Source organism: Chiloscyllium plagiosum, unplaced genomic scaffold (genome assembly GCF_037043375.1).
Source record: "Chiloscyllium plagiosum isolate Xiang-an unplaced genomic scaffold, Cpla_swu_hap1 HiC_scaffold_7, whole genome shotgun sequence".
NCBI lineage: Eukaryota > Metazoa > Chordata > Chondrichthyes > Orectolobiformes > Hemiscylliidae > Chiloscyllium > Chiloscyllium plagiosum.
This window is the reverse complement of record NW_028270145.1, coordinates 119,134,943-119,157,747: the sequence shown is the minus strand read 5'-3', so window position 1 is coordinate 119,157,747 and position 22,805 is coordinate 119,134,943. Positions and strand designations below refer to the sequence as shown.

The following is a 22,805-nucleotide window of genomic DNA, read 5'->3' as shown; positions in this document are numbered from 1 at the left end:
GTTTTCAAGGAATTGAGAGCGGCAGGAGAGTGGAGTTGATGCTGAGATGAGATTAGCCATGATCATATCAAGTGGTGGTTCAGAGGGGCTGAATGGCCTACTCCTGCTTCGAGTGCTTATGCTCGTCTGAGGAGTGTTTTATATTCATTCATGGGATGAGATCATCCCATTGTGATGATCCATTAGGGACTGCTGCCTATCCCTAATTTCTCAGACAGCAGTTAAGAGTCTGCTCTTTTATTAAAGTATAACTTCTCAGCTTTTCAGTTTTATCACTTCAGAAATTAATTTTCTTTACTCTGGATGGGAACTGAGTGCTTTGCTCAGCCATTTCAGAGGGCAGTACAGTGTCAGCCACATTGCTGTGGGTCTGGAGTCACGTGTAGGCCAGACCAGGTAAGGATGGCAGTTTCCTTCCCGAAAGGACATTAGTGACCCAAATGAGATGTTACAATAGTTTCATGGTCATTGTCACTGGGATTAACATTCAGTTCCAATTTATTGATTGAATTCTAATTCTACCCGCTACCGCGGTGGGGTTTGACCCATTTCCCTGGAGCCATTAGCCCAGGCTTCTGCATTATTAATCCAGCAATATGCAGATATCAGAATCAGGAGCAGAAGGAGACCATTCAGCCCCTCCAGCCTGCTCCCCCATTCAACCGGATAGTAACCTCAAACCCACATTCCCAGTTGTCTGTGAGAACCCTTCACCGCCCTGATCTTGCTGAATAACAATCCCTCCAGCTCCACCTTAAAAATATTCCACAAAAATATTTCCACAACCTTTCTCAGGGAGAGAGTTCCACAGACTCATGACCCTCTGAGTGAAAATAATGTCACCTGATTTGGTTTAAGTGGGTGACACCTGAGTTTTAAACTTGGGTCCTTGACTCTAGATTCTTCTACAAGAGGAAACAGCCTTTTCGACATCAGTCTGAACAGGACCCTTCTATATCTTTCATGCTTCAATTAAGTTACCTCTTATTCTCTGGACGATACAAGCACAGTCTGTCCAACCTTTCCTCATAAGACAATTTGTTCACTTGAGGGATTAGTCTCGCAAGCCTTCTCTGAATTGCTCCCAATTCATTCATATTGTGTATTTCCCAATGTCTTGTAAACAGTGCTCTAAGTATGGTCTCAGCAAAACTCTGTATAACTGAAGCATAAATTCCCTAGTCTTACATTCAGTTCCCCTCCAGATAAACAAGCACAGTCTATGACCATTCCTGATTACTTGCTATCCCTGCAGACTGACCTTCTGTGATTCCTGCACTCAGACACTCAGATCCCTCTGCATCTCAGAGCTCTGCAGTCTCTCACTATTCAAATGAAATGCCGCTTTTTCAATCTTTCTGCCAGTATTGACAATTTCCTCCTTTTTATTTCATTTGCCACGTCTTTGTCACTCACTGACATATCAACATATTTTTGTAACCTCCTCGAGTCCTCTTCACAACTCATCAATCTTTGTGTGAATTTGTAAACCATAATTTCCCTCCCTTCCTCCAAATCATTTCTATAAATTGGAAAGAGTTGGGGCCCTCGCACTGACCCCTGGGGCACCACCACAGGGTACACCCTGCCAGTCTGAAAAAGACAGATATTCTGGTTCCCCTGCTCGCTGTTAACCAGCCAGTCTTCTATACTATTACCCCTTACAGCATGAGATTTCATGTTCCTCAATTATGTTTGATGTTGCACCTTATCAAATGCCTTTCAGAAATCTAATACAATACACCCACTGATACCCCTCTCTTCACAGCACATGTTACGTCTTCAAAGAACCCCAACAAATTAATTAAACATAATTTCTCATTGACATAATTTCTCTACCTGATCACCTTGAGCTTATCCAAATGCTCTGTTATAATCTCTGCAATAATAGTTTTGCACATTCTCCCATTGCCACCACAAGCCTTTGCCTTTACGCCACTACTTCCCCTAATCTGCTTAATTATTCATGCATCCAGACCCCAGGCCCATCTGCTCTCCTGTTCTATGCAGATGCTTATTTTATAAAGTGCATGTCATCACTTGGGTAAAAGAGTGATCAGAGATATAGAGATATACTGTTTAAGACTATTCGAGAATGTGGTGCTGGAAAAGCACAGCCGGTCAGGCAGCATCCGAGGAGCAGGAGAGTTGACGTTTCGGGCATGAGCCCTTCCCCAGGTCTAAGACGAAGGCCCATGTCAGGCAACACTTGCAATGGAGTGGGATCACATTGTTTCTGTCTCTGCATTTCCAAGAATTGGGTTGTATTCCGATGGTTCAAAAGGCATCAGGTGAGTCAGAGGGCAAACTAGGTGAGTTCCTGTGACCTCTCTCTGGTCACAGTAACTGTGCTGGAGCTGGTGCTGCAATGTTTGGAGAATACTTTGCTGATAATTCCCTTTCAGCCTGTTATTGGTTAAGGTTCCAAGTGCCATTATATTTATGATGTGCATTTATATAGTCCTTTTAACACACTGAAACATCCCCAGTTGCTTCACAGGGTATTGCTAAGCACAATTTGACACTGGGCCACATACCGAGATAAGAAGGTTCTGTGGATCCTTGGTTAGGCCAAAAGTGCAGCATTGTGAATAGTTTTGATCTCCGTAAGAGAGAATGCAGAGCTGGATTCTCAGGGACAAGATCTATTCACATTGAGAAGCAAATGCACTAACTAATGATAGACAGTATGGGTTTGTGAGGGGGAGCTCGTGCCTCATGAACTTGATTGAGCTTTTTTGAGGAGATTACAAAGATGATTGATGAGGGAAAAGCAGCTGATGTTGTTGTCATGATGTCAGTAAAGCCTTTGACAAGGCCCCTCATGGCAGACTGGTACAAAAGGTGAAGTCCCATGGTATCAGGGGTGAGCTGGCAAGATGGACACAGAACTGGCTTAGTCACAGGAGACAGGGTAAGGGGGGGAGGCTTTTCAGAATGGAGGGTTGTGACTGGTGATATTCCACAGGGATCAGTGCAGGGACCTCTGCTGTTTATGATCTACATAAATGATAAGGAGGAAGGTGTGGCTGGTCTTAGTAGGTTTAAGGATAATACAAAGATTGGTGGAGCTGTGGATAGTGAGGAGGATTGTCAGAGGATACAGCAGGATATAGATCAATTGGAGGCATGGGCAGAAAAATGGCAGATGGAGTTTAATCCAGACAAATGTGGGGTGATACATTTTGGAAGGTCAAGTGCAGGTGGAAATGAGACAGTGAATGGCAGAACCCTTAGGGGTATTGATATGCAGAGGGAACTGGGTGTGCAGGTCCACAGATAATAGACAATAGACAATCGGTGCAGGAGTAGGCCATTCAGCCCTTCGAGCCTGCACCACCATTCAATATGATCATGGCTGATCATCCTTAATCAGTATCCTGTTCCTGCCTTATCTCCATAACCCTTGATTCCACTATCCTTGAGAGCTCTATCCAACTCTTTCTTAAATGAATCCAGAGACTGGGCCTCCACTGCCCTCTGGGGCAGAGCATTCCACACAGCCACCACTCTCTGGGTGAAGAAGTTTCTCCTCATCTCTGTCCTAAATGGCCTACCCCTTATTTTTAAGCTGTGTCCTCTGGTTCGGCACTCACCCATCAGCGGAAACATGTTTCCTGCTGCCAGAGTGTCCAATCCTTTAATAATCTTATACGTCTCAATCAGATCCCCTCTCAGTCTTCGAAACTCAAGGGTATACAAGCCCAGTCGCTTCAGTCTTTCAGTGTAAGGTAATCCTGCCATTCCAGGAATTGACCTCGTGAACCTACGCTGCACTCCCTCAATAGCCAGAATATCTTTCCTCAAATTTGGAGACCAGAACTGCACGAAGTACTCCAGGTGTGGTCTCACCAGGGCCCTGTACAGCTGCAGAAGCACCTCTTTGCTTCTATACTCAATCCCTCTTGTTATGAAGGCCAGCATGCTATTAGCCTTCTTCACTACCTGCTGTACCTGCATGCTGGCCTTCATTGACTGGTGTACAAGAACACCCAGATCTCTCTGTACTGCCCCTTTACCTAAATTGATTCCATTGAGGTAGTAATCTGCCTTCCTGTTCTTGCCACCAAAGTGGATAACCATACATTTATCCACATTAAACTGCATCTGCCATGCATCTGCCCACTCACCTAACTTGTCCAGGTCACCCTGTAATCTCCTAACATCCTCATCACATTTCACCCTGCCACCCAGCTTTGTATCATCAGCAAATTTGCTAATGTTATTGCTGATACCATCTTCTATATCATTAACATATATTGTAAAAAGCTGTGGTCCCAGCACGGATCCCTGCGGTACCCTACTGGTCACTGCCTGCCATTCCGAAATGGAGCCATTTATCACTACCCTTTGTTTCCTATCAGCCAACCAATTGTCAATCCAATCTAATACTTTGCCTCCAATACCATGTGCCCTAATTTTACTCACTAACCTCCTGTGTGGAACTTTATCAAAAGCTTTCTGAAAGTCCTGGTACACTACATCTACTGGATCTCCCTCGTCCATCTTCAGAGTTACATCCTCAAAAAATTTAAGAAGATTAGTCAAGCATGATTTTCCCTTCATAAATCCATGCTGACTCTGTCCTATCCTGTTGCTACTATCCAGACGTGCCGTAAATTCATCCTTTATAATAGACTCCAGCATCTTTCCCACCACTGAGGTCAGACTAACTGGTCTATAATTTCCTGCTTTCTCTCTCCCACCTTTCTTAAAAAGTGGTATAACATTAGCCACCTTCCAATCCTCAGGAACTGACCCCAAATCTATCGAACTCTGAAAAATAATCACCAACGCATCCATGATTTCCCGAGCCACCTCCTTCAGTACCCTGGGATGCAGACCATCAGGCCCCGGGGACTTATCAACCTTCAGACCTAACAGTCTCTCCAACACCAATTCCTGGCAAATATAAATTCCCTTAAGTTCAGGTCCTTCAACCACTGTTACCTCAGGGAGATTGCTTGTGTCTTCCCCAGTGAACACAGATCTGAAGTACCCATTTAATTCCTCTGCCATTTCTTTGTTTCCCGTAATATATTCCCCTGTTTCTGTCTTCAAGGGCCCAATTTTAGTCCTAACTATTTTTTTGCCTTGCATATACTTAAAAAAGCTTTTACTATCCTCCTTTATATTATTGGCCAGTTTACCTTCGTACCTCATTTTTCCTCTGCGTATTTCCTTCTTAGTAATCCTCTGTTGTCCTTTAAAAGCTTCCCAGTCCTCCGTTTTCCCACTTATCTTAGCTATGTTATACTTTTTCTCTTTTAACTTTATATGTTTCTTAACTTCCCTCGTCAGCCACGGCCGCCCATGCCTCCTCCTGGGATTTTTCTTCCTTTTAGGAATGAACTGATCCTGCATCTTCTGCATTATACACAGAAATATCCACCATTGTTCCTCCACGGTCATCCCTGCTAAGGTATTGCACCATTGAACTTTGGTCAGCTCCTCCCTCATAGCTCCATAGTTCCCTTTATTCAACAGAAGTACTGTCACTTCCGACTGTACCCTCTCCCTCTCAAATTGCAGATTGAAGCTTATTGTATTATGGTCACTACTTCCCAATGGCTCCTTCACTTCGAGGTCTCTGACCAATTCTGGTTCGTTACACAATACCAGATCCAGAATTGCCTTCTCCCTGGTAGGCTCCAGCACCAGCTGTTCTAAGAATCCATCTCTGAGGCACTCCACAAAGTCTCTTTCTTGAGGTCACTGAAGGTGGCAGTGCAGGTAGATAAGGGAGTGAAAAAGGCCTATGCCATGCTTGCCTTCATTGGAAGGGGGCATTGAGTATAAGGATATGTTGTAGCTTTATTGAACTTAAGCAAATCAGGAGGCTGAAAAGATAGCCTTGGCTGAGAAGATTAGGGTGGATCCAAAGAGATTCTTTAACTATATTAAAGGAAAAATAATAACTAGAGAGAGTTAAAAAATCACAGAACAGCCAAGTTATATAGTCCAACAGCTAGTGCTTCCTAATAAACCTGTTGGACTATAACCTGGTGCTGTGTGATTTTTAACTTTGTTATAGTAAAGATGTTATTAAACTGGAAAGAGTGCAGAAGAAATTTACAAGGATGGTGCCAGGACTCAAGGGTCTGAGTTATAGGGAGGGGTTGGACAAGCTAGGACATTTTCTTTAGAGCATAAGGAGACCGAGGGGAGAATGTTATAGAAGTATATAAGATCATGGGGGGCATGGATAGGCTGAATGCACTCAGTCTTTTTCCCCAGGGTTGGGGAATCGCGGACTAGAGGGCATCAGTTTAAGGTTAGAGAGGAAAGAATAAAAGGGAACCTGAGGGGTAATGCTTTTACACAGAGGGTGGTGCGCATATGGAATGAGCTGCCAGCGGAAGTGGTTGAGGCGGGTACATTAACAACATTTAAAAGGCATTTGGACAAAAAGATGGATAGGAAAGGATTAGAAGGATATGGACCAAGTGCAGGGAAATGGGGTTAGAGTGGATGGGTATTTTGGTCGGAATGGACCAGTTTGGGCTAAAGGGTCTGTCTCCATGCTGTCAGACTCGGTAACTCTAAAGCTAAAACTATAGTTAGGCCACACTTGGAATATTGCATACAGTTCTGGTCACCACACTACCAGAAGGATGTGGATGCTTTGGAGAGGGTACAGAAAAGGTTTACCAGGATGTTGCCTGGTCTGGCGATTCTAGCCATGGAGAAAGGTTGGATAGACTGGGTTTGTTTTCACTGGAATACAGGAGGTTGAGGGGGTGACCTGACAGAAGGTTATAAGGTTGTGAATGGCATGGATAGTGTGGAAATTAGGAGGGTTTTTCCCAGGGTGGAGGGGTCAATTACTGGGGACACAGATTCAAGGTGCGAGGGGGGAGGTATGAGGCAGATTTTTCACACAAAGGATAGAGAGTGCCTGGAATGTGCTGCCAGAGGAGGGGGTGGAAACAGACACAACTGCAGCATTCAAGAAGCACCTGGACGGATACAGGAATAGGAAGGGAATAGAGGGATACGGATCCTGTAAGGGAAGACAGTTTTAGTATGGAAGGACAAAGTGTGTCAGCACTGGCTTGGAGGGCCGAAGGGCCTGTTCCTGTGCTATATTGTTCTTTGTTTTTTGTTCAGCGAGACTGAAGATGGTGCAAAAAATGATCGGAAGCTTGGCTTTAAAACAAAGTTCTAAATGCAGAGAGTGAGGTGAATGTGTAGGAGGAGCTGTTCTTGGGCCAAAGGAGCTGGAAACACAACCTTCCTGAGGATTGGCTGGAGGAAAGATTTGATAGGCCCCATGTCTGTGATTTGTGGTAACGTGTGCGTGAGTGAGTGTTATCTGTGTGCTTCCAGTTTTAGTTTTAGGATTCTAAAAACCTTGCTGTGAGGTGTTTGTGGTTTTAGAACAACTGGAAGCTGTTGTAAGTGAAATAGCTAAAGACGATGGAATTGTAGACTGACGTTACCCCTTCATGCCACACCCCCAATGAAGCACATTAACCAAACAACACTCTTTTAAAAACATTATGTCCCAGCTCTTGAACTGAATGTCTCACTTAATTATTTCAGAGGGTAGTTAATAATCAACCACATTGCTGTGGGTCTGGAGTCACATGTAGGCCAGACCAGGTAACAATGGCAGATTTGTTTACCTAAAGGACATTAGTGATGCAGATGGGTTTCTGTGATAATTGACAATGGTTACGTTACCGCTATTAGGCTAGCTTTAATTCCAGATTCTTATTGCACTCAATTTCACCACAAACCCTGGTGGGAATTGAAGCCATGTAGGCTGAATTTGAGGTACTGTTCCTGTGATCGCCATGATGCTACCATCTCACTCTACCTTCTGCTGTTGTTGAAACTTTGCAGCAGGTAGCTCTCATATTATCAAATATTATACAATAATCCTGAGTGAACTTTACTGTACGTGAAAGTACTTTTGACAGAAGGATGATGTGCTGTTTTTGGAATCTGATTTAAAACTTGAGGTCCAACCCAACAATCTGTTATGAAATACCTTATCTCCATAAGTCACCGACCGTGACATGGCCCCTTTAAGTACGTGCAATACTGAGTCAGGCTTTCCACTCTGTCATGGGAAGAGTTTACCTGTGACAGGTGGGTGTGTACACTGAGGAATCCTCCTCTGGCTCCAGGCTAAAATGAATCCAGCCTGTAGCAAGAAAAACTGGATTGTGGATATTTGCTGCACATGCATTGTGTCAGAAGCTACAACAACTGAGGAATTGTGATTTACCGAGTCACAGGCGTAGGAGAAAGTGAGGACTGCAGATGCTGGAGGTCAGAGTCGAGAGTGTGGTGCTGGAAAAGCACAGCAGATGAGGCAGCAGCCAAGGAACAGGAGAGTCAACATTTCGGGTATAAGCCCCTCATCAGGAATCACAGACATGTTACAGAAGGTGCCTGCACTGGCTCTTCATTGAGCACCATTACAAAGTGCCAATCACCAGCTGTCTTTGCATACCTTTGTACATTACTGTCCTTCTATCCAAATAACCAGCCAATGTCCCGCTTGAAGGTTTCAATTGAACGTGCCACCACACATTTCCTGATAGCGCATTCCAGACCCTCCCCAATTGCTATGTGAAGGAGTTTCTTATCATGTCTCATTTACTTCCTTTAAAAATCACTTCAAGCTTATAACCTCTTGTATTTGTTCCTTTTCCGAGTGGGAACAGCTTCTCCCTCTCTACTCTCTCCAGCCGGCTCATGATGTTGAAAACCCCTCTCTGATCTCCCTCTCAGCCTTCTCTGTGAGGAGAACAGTCCCAGTTTCTTCAGTCCATCCTCATCACTGAAGTTTCTCAACTCTGGAGCCATTCCTGTAAACCAGTTCTGCGCTCTCTCCACTGTGTTTACGTCTTTCCCAAAATGTGGCACCCACTACTGTACTCTAGCTGAGGTCTAACAAGGGTCTGGTACAAGTTCAACATCACCTTTCTGCTCTTGTGTTCGATGCTCCTGTTAATAACACTGACAACATTGTGTGCTTTATTAATTGCTCTCTCCCCTCTCCTGCCACCTTCAATGCTCTGTGCACAGACACACCATGTTTCTCTGCTTCTTCTCTCCCTTCAGAATTTTATCCTCTGCTTTATATTGTCTTTCAATGTTCTACTGACCGAAGTTTACATGTCTCTGCAATGAACCCCTTCTGCCACCTATCCACCCACTCCACCGACTTGTCAATGTCCTTTTGGAGCTCCACATTGTCCTCCTGATACTTTACAATTCTTCCACGTTTTGTTGGGAGTAACTTTGAAATTGTCCCCTGCACATATACTGCGGACAAGCCTAACTAGTAATAATGCTGTAGAGACAGAGGAAAACAGAGAATTATAGACGAGTCAACCAAATATAGACGAGTCTATAGTGACAAAAATGCTAGAGTCTATAATGAAAGATATGATAACAAAACATTTGGAAAGTGCTAATAGCTAACACGGGTTTCTGAAAGGGAAATCAGGATTAATTAATCTACTGGAGATGTGTGAAAATGGGATCAGTAGAATGGAGGAGGGAGAACTGATGGATATGATGTATTTGCATTTCACAAAAGGTCCCAAATAAAAGATGGTGGACAGATTTAAAGCACACAGCATTGAGAACAGTATATTGGCATGGAGCAGGAATTGGTTGACAGACAAGAAACAGATACCCACAATGCCCTTAGGGAGGGAATTCCAGGATTCTGACCCAGTGACACTGAAGGAACGGCGATATATTTCCAAGTCAGGATGGTGAGGGGCTCGGAGGGGAACATGCAGGGGGTGATGTTCCCATGGATCTGCTGCCCTTGTCCTTCTAGATTGTGGGTTGTGAGGAGGATGAGGGGGCCTCGATGTGGTTTAAACAAGCAGAGTGAGTGGGCAGACACATGGCAGGGGCAGTGTAATGTGGCTCATTAGTTAGACACATCAGTCTGAAGTATAGAAAGGAAGAATCTCATTGAAATAGTGAAATCTTGGGAAGTGTAGATATACAAAGGGATCTGGGTGTCTGTGCACACTGGTCAATGAAAGTAAAAAGGATTAGGATTAGGGAAGGATATTGCAAGGACGTCAAGCAATTAGGAAGGCATGGTAGCTCTGTGGTTGGCACTGCTGCCTCACAGCGCCAGGGACCTGGGTTCAATTCCACCTACGCGTGACTGTGTGGAGTTTGTACCTTCTCTCCGTGTCTGCTCGTGTTTCCTCCCATAGTCCAAAGATGTGCAGGTCAGGTGAATTGGCCAAACTAAATTGCCCATAGTGTTCAGGGATGTGTAGGTTATGTGCGTTATTCAGGGGTAAACATAGGGAAGGGGTCTGGGTAGGATATTCTTCAGAGGGTCGGTATGGACTTGTTGGGCTGAAGGATTTATTTCCACACTGTAGGGAATCTATAATTATAGCTGGTATATTGACCTTGATTACGAGAGAGTTAGAGCTCAGAAGTGGGATGTTTTCATGCAGTGGAATACAGGATCTTGGAGTAATGAGTGCAATTTTGGTCTTCCTGTCTAAGAAAGGTTATGCTTCCCATTGAGAGAGTGCAGCAGAGATTCACTCGGTTGATATTGGGGATGGCAGGGCTGTGCTATGGGGAGAGATTGGTTTGACTGGGCCTCTACTCACTAGAGTTTAGAAGGATGAGAGGGGGATCTGATTAAACTGTATAAAATCCAACAGGCTGACCAGACTAGATGCAGGGAGGAGGTTTGCCTCACTGGAGAGTCTCGAATCAAGGGACTCATTCCCAGGATATAGGGTAGGCCATTCAGTACGGAGATGACAAAATGTTTCTTCACTCAGAGGGTGGTGATGTTGTGGAACTCTCCAACACAGAGAGCTGTGGAGGATGGGCCACTGGGTATGTTCAAATAAGATTGATTTTTTTTTTAGATTTTCCATGTATCAAGTGTGATGGGGAGTAAGTGGGATCACGGCATTGAGATAGAGTATCAGTCATGATCATATTGAATGGCCGAGCAGTTCTGAAGGGCCGAATGGCATACACCTACTCCCAGTTTCTACATTTCTATGTTTATCTCAGGAAAGATATGATTGCCAGAGAGGAAGTGGAATGAAGATTCACCAACCTTGATGCTGGGATAAGGCAATAAGGCGAAGGAACAAATAGAGGCCATTGAGCCCATTGGCTCCACTGCTAATCAATGACATCATCACTGCTTGACAATCCAGAATTCCATTTCTCTACTGTTCGGCCAACTGCCTTCATTCCCCTCACTGCTGACAAATCCGACTTCCAGGAGTGTACAGAGGGAGTGCCGCACTGTCAGAGGGTCAGTACTGAGGGAGTGCCGCACTGTCAGAGGGTCAGTACTGAGGGAGTGCCGCACTATCAGAGGGTCAGTACTGAGGGAGTGCCACACTGTCAGAGGGTCAGTGCTGAGGGAGTGCCACACTGTCGGAGGGTCAGTACTGAGGGAGTGCCGCACTGTCAGAGGGTCAGTGCTGAGGGAGCACCGCACTGTCGGAGGGTCAGTACTGAGGGAGTGCCGCACTGTCGGAGGGTCAGTGCTGAGGGAGTGCCACACTGTCGGAGGGTCAGTACTGAGGGAGTGCCGCACTGTCAGAGGGTCAGTGCTGAGGGAGCACCGCACTGTCGGAGGGTCAGTACTGAGGGAGTGCCGCACTGTCGGAGGGTCAGTGCTGAGGGAGTGCCACACTGTCGGAGGGTCAGTACTGAGGGAGTGCCGCACTGTCAGAGGGTCAGTGCTGAGGGAGCACCGCACTGTCGGAGGGTCAGTACTGAGGGAGTGCCGCACTGTCGGAGGGTCAGTGCTGAGGGAGTGCCGCACTGTCGGAGGGTCAGTACTGAGGGAGTGACGCACTGTCGGAGGGTCAGTACTGAGGGAGTGCCGCACTGTCGAAGGGTCAGTGCTGAGGGAGTGCCGCACTGTCAGAGGGTCAGTGCTGAGGAAGTTCGGCATTTCGGGAGTCACATTATTCAGGCTTCTCAGGTGGATGTAAAATTTTCCTTAGTCCCTATTTGCCATCAGGGTGGGGGCATGGGGTGCAAAGTGCTGCCCATTTCCCACACCAATAATTAACCTTTGGACAGTTTCAATGAAAACAAACTGTCAAAAGGTTTTTGCTACTGTGGGATCTTGCTGTGTTCCAAGTGTCTGGTGTGTTTCCTCCCAGCTGTAAGTGTTGGACGTTGCCTCTGAAGCTGTTTTGAAAGTCCATGCTGAGGCCGTGCTCGCCCTCCCCATATCCCCTGTGTCAGTGCTTGGGTCTTGATGTTTGGAGCTGTGTGGATGTGCTGCTGTGTTCCCAAGCACTGGCCGTGTTGCAGTAGGCACTAACCAGAAATTGTTGTGCAGCCAGATTCCTGCTCACCCGTGTTGTCAGCTGTCAGTCAGTCCTCACTGTCTTCATTGCGTGATAATATGAACAACTTTGTTCTATCCTGGGGCTACTGAGATGTTGAAAATTGCAATGAAAAGGCAGATTTCTGGCCTCGTTTCTCTGAGCACGCTGCACGCTAACTGCAAGTTAAAGGTTAAACAGCCTCCCTGCAGCTGATTGTCCCTCAGGCGCTGCTATTTTCACACTGACACACCAAGCACTGTTCATGCAACGCTCTCTGTTTGCTTTCCTGATGCCTGGGGATCTCTTTGGCAAGTCACAGTCTCCGTGACGGAAGGTGTGGGGTGGGGAGCATGGTGTTCCAAATCTCAGTTGTGGTTAGGTACTTTCCTGGGATTGACAGTGTGTCCATGGCAGGTGTTTGTTTACAACAATGACTGCACCTTAGATGGAGAGAGAAAGGGAGAGAGCGACAGACAGAAATAGAAACAGAAGTAGACAGAGGTTAAGAGAAAGACAGTCAGGGAAGGAGAAAGACCGAGAGAAATAGAGAGGGAGAGACATGGAGAGACAAAGAAGGAGAGACAGAGGACAGGCAATAAGAGAGAGATAGATCTAGACAGACACAGAGAGACAAAGTCAGAGAGGAAGACTGCAGTCCCACTCTAGCGGTCTGGAGTTACCAAGTTAAAAAGCACACAACACCAAGTTATAGTCCAACAGGTTTATTTGGAAACAGTAGCTTTCGGAGCGACGCTCCTTCATCAGGTGTTGTCTCTGACAGGTTTATTTGGATGAAGGAGCGTCGCTCCGAAAGCTAGTGCTGCCAAATAAACCTGTTGGACTATAACCTGGCGTTGAGTGATTTTTAACTTTGTCCACCCCAGTCCAACACCAGCATCTCCAAATCATGGAGTTACCAAAAGTAATTACATAGACATGAGGACAGATCTGACCCTAGTGCACAGGGCAGGAAGGCTAAATGGTCAGGACAGTTAACGAACAGAAGCACATGTTTAAGGAGATGCTCAATTGCTGCCAACTAAAATAGATTTAGAATCCCTACAGTGTGGAAACATGCCATCTTGGCCCAATAAGCCCACACTGACCCTCTGAGGAATATCCCACCCAGACTCATTCTCCCACATTTACCCCTGACTAATGCAACTAACACTCGGGGCAATCTCCCATAGCCAATCCCCCTAACCTACACATCTTCAGACCGTGGGAGGAACCTGGAGCAAACCCACACAGACAGTCACCCGAGGCTGGAATCGAACCTGGGTCTATGGTGCTGTGAAGCAGCAGTGCTAACCACTGAGCCACAATGCTGCCCCCAAAATGCATTCCAGAAAGGAAAAAGATTGTAAGAGCAAGGTAAAACCTCACTGGCTGAACAAGGAAACTAAAGATCACGCAAAGACAAAAACTAAGGCATATCATATTGCAAAGGCCAGTGGCAGGCCTGAAGATTGGGAAAGTTTTAAAGATAAATAAAGGGTTACTGAAAAAGTCATTAAAAGAGCAAGCCCTAAATTATGAGAAAATGCATAAAACATAAGAACTGATAGCAAAAGCTTCTATAAGTACATAAAAGGGAATAGAGTAACTAAAGTGAACATTGGTCCCTTGGAGGATCAGTCTGGGGAATGAATAGTGGAGAGCACAGAAAAGGCAGAGTGACTAAATCAGTACTTTGCCTCAGTTTTTATGTGGAGGATATGTATACCATCCGAATGGTAACAGCTAATTAGAGAACAATCATCATCACTAGGGAAGAAGCACTGAGCAAGCTTTTGGGATTGGAGGCAGACAAATCTCCAGGCTTACATCCCAGGGCCTTAAAGGAAGTGACAGCCCCCATGGTAGATGGGGATGTGGTGGCCTAGTTGGATTATCACTGGGCTGTTAATCCACTGATCCCCATAGTGTTCTTGGGATCTGGGGTCAAATCCTGCTAACGGGGGATTTTGAATTCAATAATGAATCTGAAATTAAGAAGCTCATGTTGACCACAAATCCATTTTTGATTGTCAGGAAAAAACCCAGTTTCACTTTTGGGAAAGAATCTGCGATTCTTACCTGGTCTGGCCTACATGTGACTCCAGTCCCACTGCAAGGTGGCTGACTCTGAACTGCCCTCTGGGCAATTAGGGATGGGCAATAAATGCTGGCCTAGACATGATCCATGGGTTATAATATCCCAAAATTCCCTGGAAACAGTGGATTGGAAAAATGCTAATATAGCACTCTTATTCAGAAAGGGAGGAAGGCGGAAAGTAGGAAACTACAGATCAGTTAGCTTAACATTTGAAATTGGGAAATAGTAAGAATCAATTATTAAGGAAGTAATAACAGAGCATGAGGAAAGTCAAAATATAATCCAGCAGAATCAGCATGGTTTTATGAAAGATAAATCATGTTGGACTAATTTGCTGGAAGTCTTTGAAGATATAATGAGCACTGTGTATAGTGGGGGTCCTGTAGATGGAGTAGATCTACAATTCCAGAAGGTATTTGATAAGGTGCTGCACAAAAGGTTCAGGGGCAAAGTATGATCATGTGGGTTAGGAGTAATTTATTAGTTTGGATAAAGGATTGGCTAACCAATACAGAGTATAGGTTCAGGATAAATGGGTCTTTCTCTGCTTGGTAAACTGTAATTAGTGGGGTGCCACAAGGGTCAGTCCTTGGGACCCCAACTATTTACAATTGATTTTAATGACTTAAATTGAATTGAATTGAATTTATTGTCATGTGTACCAAGGCACAATACAGAGAGATCACAGAGTTAAGTCGCATAGATAGTAAATAATAGGTAAACAGCAGCAAAAACAAAACCCAGGTACAGGTGAATGTTAAGAGTTTGTGAGGCCATTCAGTATTCTAACAACAGTGGGGTAGAAACTGTTGTGAAACCGGCTGGTGCGTGTGTTCAGGCTTCTGTACCTTCTCCCCGATGGTAGAGGTTGTAGAAAAACATTGCCAGGGTGGGATGGATCGTTGAGAATGCTGGTGGCCTTTCCTTGACAGTGGGCCTGGTAGATGGATTCTATAGATGGGAGGTTGGTCTTTGTGATTGTCTGGGCCGAGTTCACCCCTCTCTGTAACCGTCTCCGATCTTGAATGGTACAGTTGCCATACCAGGTAGTGATACATCCAGACAGAATACTCTCGATGGGGCACCTATAAACGTTAGCAAGGGTATTCGCCGTCATGCCAAATTTCCTCAGCTGCCTGAGGAAGAAGAGACGTTGTTGGGCCTTTGTAACTTAGTGCATCCACATGGAGAGTCCAACAAAGCTTGTTGTGGATGACCACCCCCAGGAGCTTGACCCTCTCCACTCGTTCCCCCTCTGTGCTGTTAATGTGTGTGGGGGGGGGGGGGGGGCATGAGTAACATCCCACCAAAAGTCAATAATGAGTTCCTTGGTTTTGCCGGCATTGAGAGCTCGGTTGTTCTCAGTGCACCATTTTTCCAGGTCTTCCACCTCCCGTCTGTAGTCTGTTTGTCGCCATCTGAGATTCGACCGACTATGATGATGTCATCAGCGAACTTGTAAATGGAATTAGTCTGGTATTTGGTGACGCAGTCATGGGTATACAGTGAGTACAGTAAGGGGCTGAGTACGCACCCCTGGGTGGCTCCAGTGTTGAGTGTTAGTGAGGATGAAATATTGATCCCAATCTTCACTGATTGTGGCCTGTGGGTCAGGAAACTGAGGATCCAGTTGCAGAGAGTGGGGCTTAGTCCGAGAGCTAAGAGCAGCAAGGAGGGGACATGAAAAGTCCTTAGTTGGTAGGATTAGGGAAAACCCTAAGGCTTTCTATAGGTATGTCAGGAATAAAAGAATGACTATGGTAGGAATAGGTCCAGTCAAGGATAGTAGTGGGAAGTTGCGAGTGGAGGCGGAAGAGATTGGGGAGACACTGAATAAATACTTTTCGTCAGTATTCACTCAGGAACAGGACATTGTTGCCGATGTGAATACTGAGTCACAATTAATTAGAATGGACGGCTTTGAGGTATGGAGGGAAGAGGTGTTGGAAATTCTGGAAAGGATGAAAATAGATAAGTCCCCTGGGCCTGATGGCATTTATCCTAGGATTCTCTGGGAAGCAAGGGAGGAGATTGCAGAGCCATTGGCCTTGATTTTTATGTCCTCGTTGTCTACAGGAATAGTGCCAGAAGACTGGAGGATAGCAAATGTGGTTCCCTTGTTCAAGAAGGGGAGTAGTGATAACCCTAGTAACTATAGGCCGGTGAGTCTCACTTCTGTTGTGGGCAAAGTGTTAGAGAGAATTGTAAGGGATAGGATTTATGAACATCTAGATAGGAATAATGTGATCAAGGATAGTCAGCATGGTTTTGTGAAGGGCAGGTTGTGCCTCACAAACCTTATTGAATTCTTTGAGAAGGTGACTAAGGAGGTAGACGAGGGTAAAGCGGTAGATGTGGTGTATATGGATTTTAGTAAGGCGTTTGATAAGGTTCCCCATGGTAGCCTACTGCAAAAAATACGGAGGTATGGCATTGAGGGTGAGTTGGAGGTTTGGATTAGGAATTGGCTGGTTGGAAGAAGACAGAGGGTAGTAGTTGATGGTAAAGGTTCATCTTGGAGTGCCGTTACTAGCGGTGTTCCGCAAGGATCTGTTTTGGGACCATTGCTGTTTGTCATTTTTATAAATGACTTGGAGGAGGGGTTAGAAGGTTGGGTGAGCAAGTTTGTGGATGATACGAAAGTCGGTGGAGTTGTTGACAGTGAGGAAGAATGTGTCAGGTTACAGTGGGATATAGATAAGTTGCAGAGCTGGGCAGAAAGATGGCAAATGGAGTTCAATGTAGGTAAGTGTGAGGTGATTCACTTTGGTAAGAGTAACAAAAAGATGGGGTACTGGGCTAATGGTCGGATACTTGGTAGTGTGGATGAGCAGAGGGATCTTGGTGTCCATGTACACAGATCTCTGAAAGTTGCCACCCAGGTATATAGTGCAGTGAAGAAAGCATATGGTGTACTGGCTTTTATTGGTAGAGGAATTGAGTTCCGGAGTACTGAGGTCATGTTGCAGTTGTATAAGACTCTGGTGCGGCCGCATCTGGAGTATTGTGTGCAGTTTTGGTCCCCAAACTATAGGAAGGATGTGGAGGCACTGGAACGGGTGCAGAGGAGGTTTACCAGGATGTTGCCTGGTATGGTAGGAAGATCGTATGAGGAAAGGCTGAGGCACTTGGGGTTGTTTTCATTGGAGAAAAGAAGGTTTAGGGGTGACTTGATAGAGGTGTACAAGATGATTAGGGGTTTAGATAGGGTTGACCGTGAGAACCTTTTTCCACGTATGGAGTCAGCTATTACGAGGGGGCATAGCTTTAAATTAAGGGGGGTAGGTATAGGACAGATGTTAGGGGTAGATTCTTTACTCAGCGAGTCGTGAGTTCATGGAATGCCCTGCCAGTAGCAGTGGTGGACTCTCCCTCTTTATGGGCATTTAAACGGGCATTGGATAGGCATATGGAGGATAGTGGGCTAGTGTAGGTTAGGTGGGCTTGGATCGGCGCAACATCGAGGGCCGAAGGGCCTGTACTGCGCTGTATTTTTCTATGTTCTATGTTCTATGTTCTATCACTAAGTTTAGTAATCAGTCTCGAGGGGATAATAGTATTGAAGGCTGAACTGTAGTCAATGAGGAGGATTCCTACATCGCTGTTCTTGATGTCAAGATGTTCTAGGGAGGAGTGAAGGGCGAGTAATATGGTATCTGACGTGGATCTGTTGGTCTGATAGGCAAATTGGAGTGGGTCAAGAGTAGTGGGGAGGCTGGAGCTGATTAATGCCATGACCAGCCTTTCAAAGCACTTCCTGACCACCGAAGTTAGGGCCACTGGGCGGTAGTCATTGAGACATACTGCATGAGCCTTCTTAGGCACGGGGATGATGTTGGCCTCTTAAAACAGGCCGGGATAGTGGCCTGCTGCAGGGAGAGGTTGAAGATGTCAGAGAAGACCTCTGCCGGTTGGTCTGCACATGCTCTGAGTGCACGGCCTGGTACTCCGTCTGATCCCATCGCGTTCCTTGGATTCACACGAAGGAAAACTGATCTGCCCTCTGATGCAGTGACTGTTGGGATAGGTTCGTCAGGACTTGTCGGAATAAGTGTTCCCTCTCCGCTGAAATTCTGCTCAAAGCGAGAACAGAAGGCGTTGAGACGATCTGGGAGGGATGTATCATTGTCTGCTATCTTACATTGTCTGCTTTTAGAACCAGTGATGTCATTCAGTCCTTGCCATAGTTGCCGGGTGTCTGTCTGGGTCTCTAGTTTGAATCGGTATTGGTCCTTGGCTGTCTTAATGGCTCTGCGAAGGTCATACTTGGATTCCTTATATTTGAGTGGGTCTCCTGATCCGAAGGCCTCACGCCTGGTTTTTAGCAGGCTCTGTATGTCCTGATTTGTCCAGGGTTTCCTGTTGGGGAACACTTGGATTGACTCCCTCAGTGTGCAGTCCTCCACACACTTGCTGATAAAGTCTGTGATGGTGGTGGCGTACCCGTCCAAGGTACCTGCGGCCTGTTTGAACACGGCCCAGTCAGCCGGTTCCAGACAGCACCGGAGTTGATCCTCTGCACTCTGACTTGGAGTTCAGGAGCCTAGGTCAGAGAGGTCAAAAGTCATCGGCACCTGGTGAATTCCAGTCGGTAAAGTGCAGCCTTGCTGGCTGTGCCTTGGATGGTAGGGAGAGAGGAGGTGGAAAGGCAGCTGCTGCTCCTCCTGTGTCACAGGGTAAGATAAGGAGAGGCAGTGCCTGTTGGGGTGAATATAAAGTGGAACAGGAGGTTTGAGGAGTGTCACCAACAGAAGAGTGTCTTTGGAATTCCAAAAGTGGAGTGCAGTGAAAGATGTGTTCAGGTCAAGAGGAGATTCAGCTGAGATCAGTGTTGGGAGCCCAGTTGTTACAATAATTAGAAACTATTTCAGGAGGATGTAGGCACCTTATTAGTAAGTTTGTGGATGATAGAAAGATTGAGAGAGTTGTGGATGTTGAGGTGGATTACCAGAGGATACAGCAGGATATAGGCAGGCTAGAGACTTGGGTGGAGAAATGGCAGATGGAGGTTAATCCAGACAAATGCAAGCTGTCTTTTGAAGGTCCAGTCCAGGAGTGAAGTTTACAGTAAATGGCAGAACCCTTATTAGCATCAACGTACAGAGGGATCTAGGTGTACAGGTCCACAGTCACCTGAAAGTGGCAACACAAGTGGATAAAGGGGTTAGGGTGGTAAAAGGCATGCTCACTTTAATCAGTCAGGGAACAGGATATAAAAACTGGCAAGCCATGCTGCAGCTGTATAGAATTTCAATTCGACCACATTTGGAATATTGTGTCAGGTTCTGGTCGCCACACTACCAGAAGGATGTGGAGGCTTTGGAGAGGGTACGGAAACGGTTTACCAGGATGTTTCCTGGTTTGGAGCATATTAGCTATGAGGAGAGATTGGACATACTTGTTTTGTTTGAACATCAGAGGATGAGGGTGACTGATAGAAGTTTGAGAGGCCTGGATAGAATTGATGGTGCGGTCCTTTTGCCCAGGGTAGAAATGTCAATTACTCAGGGACAGATTTAAGGTAAAAGGAGATACGTTTAAAGGAGATGTGAGAGGCAGGATTTTTACACAGAGGGTGGTGAGTGTCTGGAATGTGCTGCCAAAGGAGGAGGTGGAGCTGGATACAGTAGCAATGTTTAAGAGGCATTTTGACAGAGACATGAACAGGCGGGGAATGGAGGGATACGGACTGTGGAGAGGCAAAAGGGTTTTAGTTTAGAAAGGCATCATGAGTTGGTGCAGGTTTGATGGGCCGAAGGGCCTGTTCAGGTGCTGTACTGTTCTTTGTCCTTTCTTCACTAACAGTGGGCAGTAAATGCTGGCCAAGCCAATGATGTCCATGGCCCCTGAGTACATTAAAGAATCCTGAAGCTGTTACGGGAACAAACAGTTTCCAATGGTAACCTGGGAAACCCAGTTCAAGGGAATTGGCAAAGACAGCAGACAAAAGCAAGGAAAATCACGGCACTTTGGGAAAACTGAAATCAAAGGAGAATGTTCTTGAAATCCTCACCAGGCCAGGAAGCACATTGAGAGAAAGAGAGAGAGAGAGAAACAGGTACGATTCCACTTGGTGACATTTAATTGGATCAAGAGAGACGTACAGAAATGGGCCCACAGTGAGTCGGAATGCACAACCTGGGTGGGCAGAGGGAGCCGGTTCGACACAAACTTTTAAAGTGGCAATCTGAGCAAGACTGAAAATAGAATGCAAATTGCAAACCGTCAGCGTAACAGCTGGGGGTGTTAGGGCTAATTGAAGACCTCTTTCAGGCACAGACCCGATGGGCTGAATGGCTTCCGTCTGTGCTGTAGAGGAGCTGCGTTATGCCTTACTATGTCTGGGTGTGATAGCCAGCCAAGTGTTCCCAACCTGGGTGAAAGCAGAATTCAGACCACAGCTGAAGACTGGTTAACATGACAGCAAGTGAAGTGTTCCAGACATTTCACTTCAAAGTTTTGTGAATTTAATATTTCAGATATATTTTGTTCAGGAGTGTCTGGCTCCCAGGAGGAGTACAGTTTCTCTGTAGGTCTGCCACAGTCTGGAAAAACAGCCAAAAAAACTGCTTACTGTCAAGGCAGAGCGGAAGCACATGTGGAGGGCAGGCAGATCGGGGAGTTAAAGACCACTTCAGGTTTGTTACAACTCAAACAAAATAAAGTTGGTGGAACAATTACAGGCAGACATTTAAGAATTAAACCGAGGTATTCAGAATGTACTAATAGATTTCACAATTGCACAGAACTTGAAAGAAACAGGGAGAGGTCATTCAAGCACTCAGTCTGTCATTCCATAAAATCACAGTTGAATTTCACCTCAACTCGAATTGGTCAGAATGACTCCTATTGTGGAGAGATGTTTAATAAATATAAAAACAGATACTTAAAATTACACAAGCAAGAATAAAATTAACACAAAGAGTAATTTTGAAGAGGTAGCAGAGAGAGTGCCATAATACCAACCTGAACACTCCTCACAGCATCGGAAATAGGTGACACTGTTGGAGCTTTCCAATGTAAGATATGTGGCTGCTCACAGACACACAGTGAGCTTACACAAACTACACTAAGTTAGTGAGCAGACACAGAGTTTTATAGCAGTGTTGGTTCCTGATACATGTTCACCACAGCAACAGCCGGAGATCTCGTCTTCAAAAAATACCAATGCACAGTGGTTAGCACTGCTGCCTCACAGCGCCAGAGACCCGGGTTCAATTCCCGCCTCAGGTGACTGTCTGTGTGGAGCTTGCACATTCTCCCCATGTCTGTGTGGGTTTCCTCCCACAGTCCAACGATGTACAGGTTAGGTGAATTGGCCATGCTAAATTGCCCACAGTGTTAGGTGAAGGGGTAAATATAGGGGAATGGGTTGCGGGTCTGTGTGGACTTGTTGGGCTGAAGGACCTGTTTCCACACTGTAAGTAATCTAATCTAAACATCATTTGCCACAGCTGATGGGGGGAGACATCTCTGCTTCAGTAAACATCTTGCCTTTCTCCGACAGTGCGGCACTCCCTCAGTACTGACCCTCTGACAGTGCGGCACTCCCTCAGTACTGACTCTCCAATAGTGTGGCACTCTCTCACCTGTGGCCCTCCCTCAGAACTGACCCTCTGACAGTGCGGCATTTTCTCAGTGCGGCACTCCCTCAGCACTGACCCTCTGACAGTGTCACTGTGATGGTAGTTCAGATGGCCAGGTTTGTAATCTGGGTGACAATCCCATCCTGGGAGATAGTGGAATTTAAATCTGAGGAAATTAGGGATGAGCAACAATTGCTGACTTTGTCAATGGTATTGACAATCTCTGAATGGGAGCAGGAGCAGACTCGATGGGCTGAATGGCTGCCTTCAGCTCCTATCCCTCCCGGCCTTATCATGAAGGAGAGAACAGTCGCAGCGGCTGGACGATGATGGAGAGGGGCTGGAGGAGGGTGGAGGAGTCACCGTGTTAAAGCCTGCAGCCAGGGTGGGAATAACAAGGGGAAACGTTTCCCACACGGACAGGGACAGGAAAATGGACAGAGACAGGGACAGGAAAAGAGACAGAGACAGAGACAGGGACAGAGATAGAGACAGGGACAGAGACAGGGACAGGAAAAGGGACAGGTACAGGGATAGAGACAGAGACAGGGACAGGGACAGAGAGCGGGACACGCACAGGGACAGAGACAGAGAAAGGGACAGAGACAGATGGAAACGCAGAGATGGTGGTGAGATTGGTTGGTTGGAGAGGAGCTGTTTCAGTGCTGACCGGCACAGAAAGCTGGTTGGGGAAGATGTTGAGACATTGTGGGTGGATTGTATTAGATGGGTACCCACAGAAATACTGAAGATTGATCACAAATCACAGGAGAACGTTTCCAGAGTAACAGTGTTCCTAAT

The 22,805-nt window shown here is 45.9% G+C and overlaps 1 protein-coding gene across 2 annotated transcripts in view; it reads left to right on the top strand.

Moving 5' to 3' along the window:
- Positions 1-22,805, top strand: part of LOC148149685 (SPRY domain-containing protein 3-like) — a 1,210,740-nt gene that overhangs the window by 8,145 nt on the left and 1,179,790 nt on the right. The window lies entirely within an intron of this gene.